We start from the raw sequence: 7,992 nt of genomic DNA, 5'->3' as shown, positions 1-7,992 counted from the left end.
ATTACATTCGAGTATAATATGGTCAATTGTTTCACTGGAGTTACCACATACAGCACATGCGTCATCTTCATTGTTAAATTTCTTTTGTAGCTGCGTGTTCTAAGGCACCCTGATCTAGCTTCAAAACGTAGGGCACTGCCTCTTGAGTTATCAAAGAAAGGTTCCTTCCTTACCTGCCTTTTCCACTTTCGGTATAATTCCACACTCTGTTTCTTTTTTCCATCGAAATTATCCAATTTTTCAGTTCAGTTCAGTCGTGTCCGACTCTTCGTGACCCTATGGATCATGTCACGCCACGCTTTCCGGTCTCTCACTATCTTCTTAACATCACATAGCTTCATCTGCAATGCCTCGAGAATGCCATCTAACCATTGCGTTCGCTGCCTACCCCTTCTCCGGCGACCCTCAACCTTTCCCAACATCAAATCTTTCTCCAGCGACTCCTCTCTTCTCATCAGATGACCAAAGTAGCTGAGCTTTAACTTTAGAATTTGACCCTCCAATGAGCAGTCAGGGTTTATGGTCGACAATATCGACTGATTTGATCTTCTGGCAGTATTTCACCTGTTGCTTAATGCTCTTTATTTATTCGTCCTTGTGACCAGCATACTTACTGGTTAGTTTCCTAAACCTAAACGGCAAGTGAAGCGACCTCGTACGGCATGCATAGCAGAAACCACTGTAGCAGCTGGGGAACCAATCTCTCTTCTCGTTATATGCTCACAATCACCAATAACGGGCCTCAATGTGGAGCCATATAGTTTGTTTTTTTCGTATCAAAATTCTTACACAGCTGTTCTTCGGACAGCGGATTCTTATAGTTGTCATACCATTTCGCTTCCAATTTAACATGCATCTGAAGTGAGAATCAGTTTGCGATAGGAGATTGAGCGGTCGACATATGTACCGGTGCCGACATAGTAAACGGAGCATGCTATTCCGTTCTAATTTGGTTCACATTTTCCCGGTTAGAAATAGTGAAGCAATATTTGTCGACAAGGAAGTGCATTAGCGCCTCCTACCAGGCTGCATGTGCTGGAACTGTCAGTTTCAATTAGGTGTCTCGTAAAAAAATGTTAGAAGGCAATGGTGTGTTTCATCTACTTCTGTTAGCATTTAGCTCTGATCGTTTGCCAGGCTAACTAAGATTTCGGCTGAAAAAAAAAATTAGTGCTTGCTTCATGAACGTATTTTGATCAATGTACCACAGATATTCTCTGTACGGGAACATACATTTTTTTAAATATGCCTATAATTTCACGCATTTTTTTGCAGTATACGTATTACGTACTGTCTTTGCCAAAAGTAACCAGACAGCATGTCTTCTGGCTTCTATTATAAAGCCAATAAAGATTCCCAGAGAATCACAGCTCGTTAAGAAGTGAGGACAGGCACTGGCCTTTAGTTTTCACAGATCTAAAAGTATGAATTTACTACCACGCAGCCGAGAAGTAGACATTGCAGCCTGGCTACTTTTCGCAAAGAGGGTACGTGCATGAAAAATGGTATTTTTCGGTTACATATTACTCCTTGGCACAAGTCACTGGGCAGCAGCGGTGAACTCCAAATTTACTCCTATATATATAACAGAGAAGCCACTTGTATGCAGCTGCCAGCCATCTGGCGCACCACAGGCTTTTTTTATTTTACAATTAACTAATTTGTAATTAAGATAATTTTTCTAATTTACTAGCTATTACCTTTAGACAACGGATTTGCAAAGTTGGAGAGCACCTTCTAAAACCCCCATTCCATTTATTTCCGATAAAGAAAGCCTTACAGGTATCGTTTTTCCAAGTTCTAAAATAGACCGCGAAATAAAAATATCACGCGACTAACGCATTCATGCGCCACGATTGTAGTGCTTTCAATCGTTTGAGCGAACGAAATTAGCTGCGGCCGTGGCTTCATGTCTTGCTGCGGCAGGCCGATAAGTCTGGGATGGTTTCTTCGTTTCAGGCATCGGCGCACGTGACGATGCAGTCTACTAAACAATGTCTCAGTAAGCTCCCAAAACACCCCAAACTTGTCCCACAGTAGTATTGTTTGAGCTATCCTGAGGAAGTCGCTTTTTGTTTCATTTGGGACTTTTAGGGGATTTTTGAGGGAGTATTCCGGACTTCCCTAGGAGATCCCAACCAACAAGAATCTCTGCGATGCCCCTGGGACGATGTTGATTGGGATCTTGGCACAATTGTGCTGACGTAGTCAATGAGGGTTCCTGTACCGCATCAATAATGGGCATTGTGCAATTTCACATTCGTCCCTGAAAAATTGGGCCTCGACTGTGAAAGCGCTTTGCGCAGAAATTTCGTGTCTTCATCACATTTAATTGGACGTAATTTGCGAAAAGCGAGACATTTCTGAGCCATTCAGTGTCAGTTCCTGGTGAAGGCACACACCCCTGACAACATGCAGCCGTCCAAAGGACATCCCGGGGATTTCGATATGGATGTTTAGGATGTCCTAGGGACGTCCGGAGAAGTCCCAAAGGAATACCAAAACATACCAAATGAAACACAAAGGGACTTCACCAGGATGTCCCAAACGATACCGCCGTGGGACATGTTAGGGGTATTTTAGAAGCCTACTGGGACATTGTTTAAAAGGCTTTTTTCAACATATTGTTATTCTAGGCCCAGCCTTCCCTTAATCTAAGCCAATGTCAATAAATGCTTTCATCATCATCATCATAGGCCCTGCATTTTGCAGAAGCATGCAATTATGATGTCCTCCAAAATGCATTTTGTTTCCAGTTCTCCCTTACAAAAATAATTCTGAGCAGACCAACATATCCCAGGCATGTCCCGTTTAAATTCCTACCTCCTACCTAGTTTTGACAACTGTTTGAGTGTCGTTTTTGCAATGGGTGATTTTCGTGAACAGCGTGCGGCAGTGAAATTCCGCTTTCTGTTTGGAAAAATGAAACAAACTTGAAATATTACAAACGGCATACAAGGATGATGCTATACGGAAAACTCAAGTGTTTGAGGGGTTTCCCATTTAAAAAATGGTGAAATGTCAAGTGATGACCAACCACGTTCTGGTCGTGCTTCCACAGCCCGAACGCATGAAAATGTTTAAAAAATTCGTGCAATCATCAACGAAGATTGACGACGGATGATTGAAGAAATTGTAGAACTGTCGAACTGTGACTTGGAGTTCAGTGCAGCGAATTTCGACAGAAGCTTTGGGAATGAAAAGGGTGGCTCCCAAATTCGTGCCACTACTGCTGACTGCTGAACAAAAACAAGGTTGCGTGGAAGCATGCTCCGTTTTTGAAAGAAGAGTCCCGAAATGATCCAAGCATTTTTCAAAGACTGTCACAGGTGACGAAACTTCGTGCTATGCTTACGGTCCTGAATCAAAGGAACAATCAAGCCAATGGAAGACTTCAAGATCGCCTCGCCACGAGAAAGCTCGTCGGATGAAATCAAACCTCAAAACAATGCTGATATGTTTTTTCGACGTGAGAGGAGTCGTCCATTCACGGTTTGGTCCGCAGGGTCAGTTAACCAGGATTTCTACTTGGAAGTTTTGAAAAGATTGCGCAACATTGTGCGGCGGAAGCGGCCTGATTTGTGGCAGTCGGGTGACTGGTTTCTCCACTATGACAATGCCCCTGCTCACACAGCCTTCTCTGTGCGACAATATTTGACCAAAAATGGTATGACCCCTGTTCTGTTCCTCACCCCTATACTCACTAGACCTTGCCCCTCGTAACTTTTTTGTTTCCCAGAATGAAAAAACACATGAAAGGAAAGCGTTTTGCTAATGTTGTGGAGGTAAAGAAAAAAAAACAACAAGCATCACAAATTATGAATTTATAGAATGTTTTAAAGGGACAGAACACTGGAATTTAGGTATCGATTTTTTTTTTCGCCGCAGTGGAAAGATTGGTGCTTAAAATGTTCGATTCCATAACGGTTTTATTAGAAACGCTGTAGAAAATTTTTACTGGGAATTTTTCGATCAATATGCGTGCGCCCGTTTTTATGTAGTCCGATGCTGGAAACCATGAGCAGCGACCGCGATGACGACTGGTGGTTGATAAAAAAGACTTACCGAAAACAGATATAACTTTCACTCGCCAGACAGTAATCAGACATTTTTTGCGTAGAGTAACGTCCTTTTCAGTTTCACACTCAATGCTGTTACGGCACAATAACGCACGCCCTTGTCAACGAAAGTTTTAGTGGGCACTGTCATTGCTTCATTCACGAAATTGCAAACTCTGTGGTGCCATCTAGTGGCAAAATCTGAAAGCATACCTCTCGCGGTGCGAAAGCAGGGGTGGTTTTTATTTAAGGACGCACGGGAGAGAGCGAAAAATAAAATAAATTATGGCAAACACCCCTAGAAGAAAAAAGAACAATGTGCAGTTACGAAAGTCAGCTATATTTTGCTGACATGTAGTCACGTGGGGGCTACACTGAAAGTACTAGGGTTTCTCCGCTAGATAGCGCCTCGGTTGCACATGAACAGGTGCAAGCGAGATATCTTGGAACGTGTAAGGAGTGATAAGAGAGTGTTGGTTGAAGCCTTCCCAGGGAGAACAATGAGGGCAGTGCTAAAAGAGAGTAAAAATAGGCTGTTGAAGAATTCCGCAGAGCTCAGTATGGTAATAGTAGCCGCGGGGCTAAACGATGTCCTAAATGGTGATGCTGCAGGAGTGGTGGAAAGTTTAGCTAAGGGAGTTGACGAGATCAGGGAGATAGCACAGCAGAAGCAGATAGTTGTATGCACAGTACCAGAAGTGCTAGGATTGAACGGAAAGATGGAAAAGGACGTGGTGACAGTTAATCAGGACATAAGAAAGTTAAGCCTGGAGAAGCGTTTCGAAGTGGTTGAGGTAAACAGGGAGGTACATAAAGTAGGTTTTGGTAGGGCTTTTCAGCGAGATGGCATTCATTTTAACAGAAGGGTGGGAGCAGAGATCGGGTGGCGCCTGGCAGGCAGGGCTGTAGCTTTTTTAGGGGGTCCGCGAGGACTCCGTGCACAGAGGTAGTTAGAAGTGAAGCAGAAGAAAGTGTAATAATGGAGGCTGAGCCCCCAAAAATGGCAAAGAGTAGGTCGAGAAAGAAAAGTACGAAAAAGAAAGTTAACACTAGGATCAGCTACATAAACATGCAAGGAGGTAGAAAAAGAGTGAAATGGCTAGAGATAGAACAGCAGTTGAAGGATGACAAAATAGGTGTGTACGCTTTTTGCGAGACTCATCTCAGGGATCTAGAAGATCCACCGTTTATAGAAGGCTACGTCTGGGAAGGGTGCAACAGAACGAGAACGGAAAAAAAAGGTGGAGGGGTAGGTGTGTTGATACACCAGGGAACAAATTGGCAAAGAATTAAATCATCTTATAAAGAACATATCTGGGTTTCAGGAACAATTGCCGGCATAAGGACATGGCTAGGGGTAGTTTATTTAGAAACAGGACATCAATGCAGGCAAGAAAACAAGGATCTTGTTGAATGTCTCAGTGACGATATAAGCCAGTTTGGAAACGGGGCCAATATTATTCTACTGGGGGACATGAACGGCCACATCGACGATCTGGATGGATACACGGATAGTAACGGGAAGCTAATGCTAGATTTCTGTGAGCGACACGATCTAGTTATAGTAAATAGAGAAACAAAATGTTAAAGGCCAAATCACGTGGGAATTCCGCAACAGGCAGACGACCATTGACTATTGTCTAATGTCGCAGGAAATTTATAGCAAGGTCACAAAAATGGAAATAGACGAAGGGGAGTGTAGTCTGGAAAGTGATCATAAACGTATTAGTCTGCAGATGGGACCCTTGATGAAAAGAGAAATGGAACTTAGACAAAACGTAAACGCAAAATTAAACGACGATCAAATAGCGCAGATAGCAGCAGACATAGAGGAAACAATAGAAAAAAGCCCCATGGAAGACTGGGATTATGAACAGGTAGAACTACTCATAAGGAGAAAAATTCAGGAGGTTAAAGTAGCAAACCGCTGGAATGGAAAGAGGAAGCCACGGAGCTGGTGGAATAAAGAAATCAGGGAAGCTATTGAACAACGACGGGCTGCTTCAAGGGAACGCCGAATGGCAAAGAAAGCACAGGTATCTCAGGAGGAAATTGACCAAAAATGGGAATCATATCGACAAAAGAAACTTCAAGTTCAGGCCCTCGTCCAAAGTAAAATAAGACAGTCCACTGATCGCTGGATGGCTGATATACACGATGCCTTTAGAGGCGGAGCAAGAAAATTCTGGAACCATATAAGCTGGCTAGGGAAGAAGAATTAAAGAAAGCAGGATCGGATTCAAGATAACGAGGGAAATTTTTTAAAGGGAGATAACGCAGTGAACTACATTACATCAGTTACAGCCGAGTCATTTAAGAGCGACGATAGGGTAATCCCTGCAAATCAGGAAGCAACACAAGGTAGCAGAATACAAAGCAGCTTAGAACTGACCAATCTAAACTGGAAAAAGGCAGAAAAAAATATTCCTAAAAACACATCTACAGGAATAGATGGAATTCCGATCAAGCTGATTAATGAACTCGGTCCAAAAAGTAAAGAAACATTGTTAAAAGCTCTGGAAACAGTCATAACGAATAAGCAAATTCCGGACAGCTGGCGGCAAAGTAAAATGAATTTTATTTATGAAGGGAAAGGAGACAGGATGCACATAAAATCCTACAGGCCGATTACCATAACATCTGTTATGTACAGGTTAGCCATGCAGGCGGTGAAATTAAAGGTGCAAGCATGGGTTGAAAGTAACAAGATACTTGGAGAACTTCAGAACGGCTTTAGAAATGATAGGCGCTTAGATGATAGCCTGTTCATGCTTACCAAATGCATCGAAATATCTAGAGTGGAAAATAGACCTTTGTATTTGGCCTTCCTGGACATAAACAGGGCGTACGACAACGTAAGCAGGGAACTCCTGTGGAACATATTAAAAGAAGAAGGTATCGGTTATGAGATAATAGAGTTCCTACAGGAAATATACCGGGATAACAAAGTAGAAATTACATGGGAAGGGATAAGAAGTACGGAGGATGTCAAAGTATGCAAAGGATTAAGACAAGGCTGTCCTCTATCACCGGTGCTGTTCATGCTTTATGATAAACCTGGAACGGAGGATACAAGACAGTAACCTAGGTTTTAACCTGTCATATAGATTAGGTGGAAAGGCGGTAGAGCAGCGCCTCCCCGGTTTGATGTATGCAGACGATATTGTGCTGCTAGCTGAGAGTCTGGAAGAATTGCAAACTCTAGTTCAGTATTGCGGAGACGAAGGGGACGCTCTAGGCTTCAGTTTCAGCGCAGTTAAGTCGGGTCTGATGATTTTCAACGGCTCAACTGATCAGGGACTTAATAAAATACAAGGCCTTGAAATACCTAGAGTAGCAGAATATAAATATCTGGGGGTTTGGGTAAACGAAGGATTGGCATACATTGGAAAGCATGAGCAATCACTTAAGGCCAAAGGGCGAAGGAATGCCGGGATAATGACGCATAAGGCATTGTGGGGATACAATAGGTATGAGGTTTTGAGGGGTATTTGGAAAGGAATTATGGTGCCCGGACTTACTTTCGGAAATGCGGTTTTGTGCCTAAAATCAGAGGTACAGTCGACATTAGAAACAAATCAGAGATCCGTTGGACGATTAGCACTAGGTGCCCACGGTAAAACTACAAATGAGGCGGTACAGGGAGATATGGGCTGGGCATCTTTCGAAGTACGGGAAGCTCAGAGTAAAATATTATATGAGGAACGCCTGAGGAAATTGGACAGTAACAGATGGGCAGCTAAAGTATTTAAATACCTGTACCTAAAAAGCGCTGACTCACAATGGAGGAAAAGAACTAGGAAACTAACTAGTAAGTATGCTAGTAACAAGGACGGAGAAATAAAGAGCATTAAGCAACAGGTGAAAAACACAGAAGGTAAAAATTGGATAAATTCGATGGAAAAGAAACAGAGTGTGGAATTATACCGAAAGT

General features: G+C 42.8%; 1 pseudogene; it reads left to right on the top strand.

The window, feature by feature from the left end:
- Nucleotides 1-1,631: 1,631 nt before the first annotated feature.
- LOC146206591 (uncharacterized) lies at nucleotides 1,632-3,851 on the top strand (annotated as a pseudogene).
- Nucleotides 3,852-7,992: the final 4,141 nt, after the last annotated feature.

Source organism: Amblyomma maculatum, chromosome 1 (genome assembly GCF_055883805.1).
Source record: "Amblyomma maculatum isolate TAMU_Amacu chromosome 1, ASM5588380v1, whole genome shotgun sequence".
Classification (NCBI taxonomy): Eukaryota; Metazoa; Arthropoda; class Arachnida; order Ixodida; family Ixodidae; genus Amblyomma; species Amblyomma maculatum.
The sequence above is the reverse complement of the archived record's forward strand: the minus strand, read 5'-3'. Positions and strand labels throughout refer to the sequence as shown.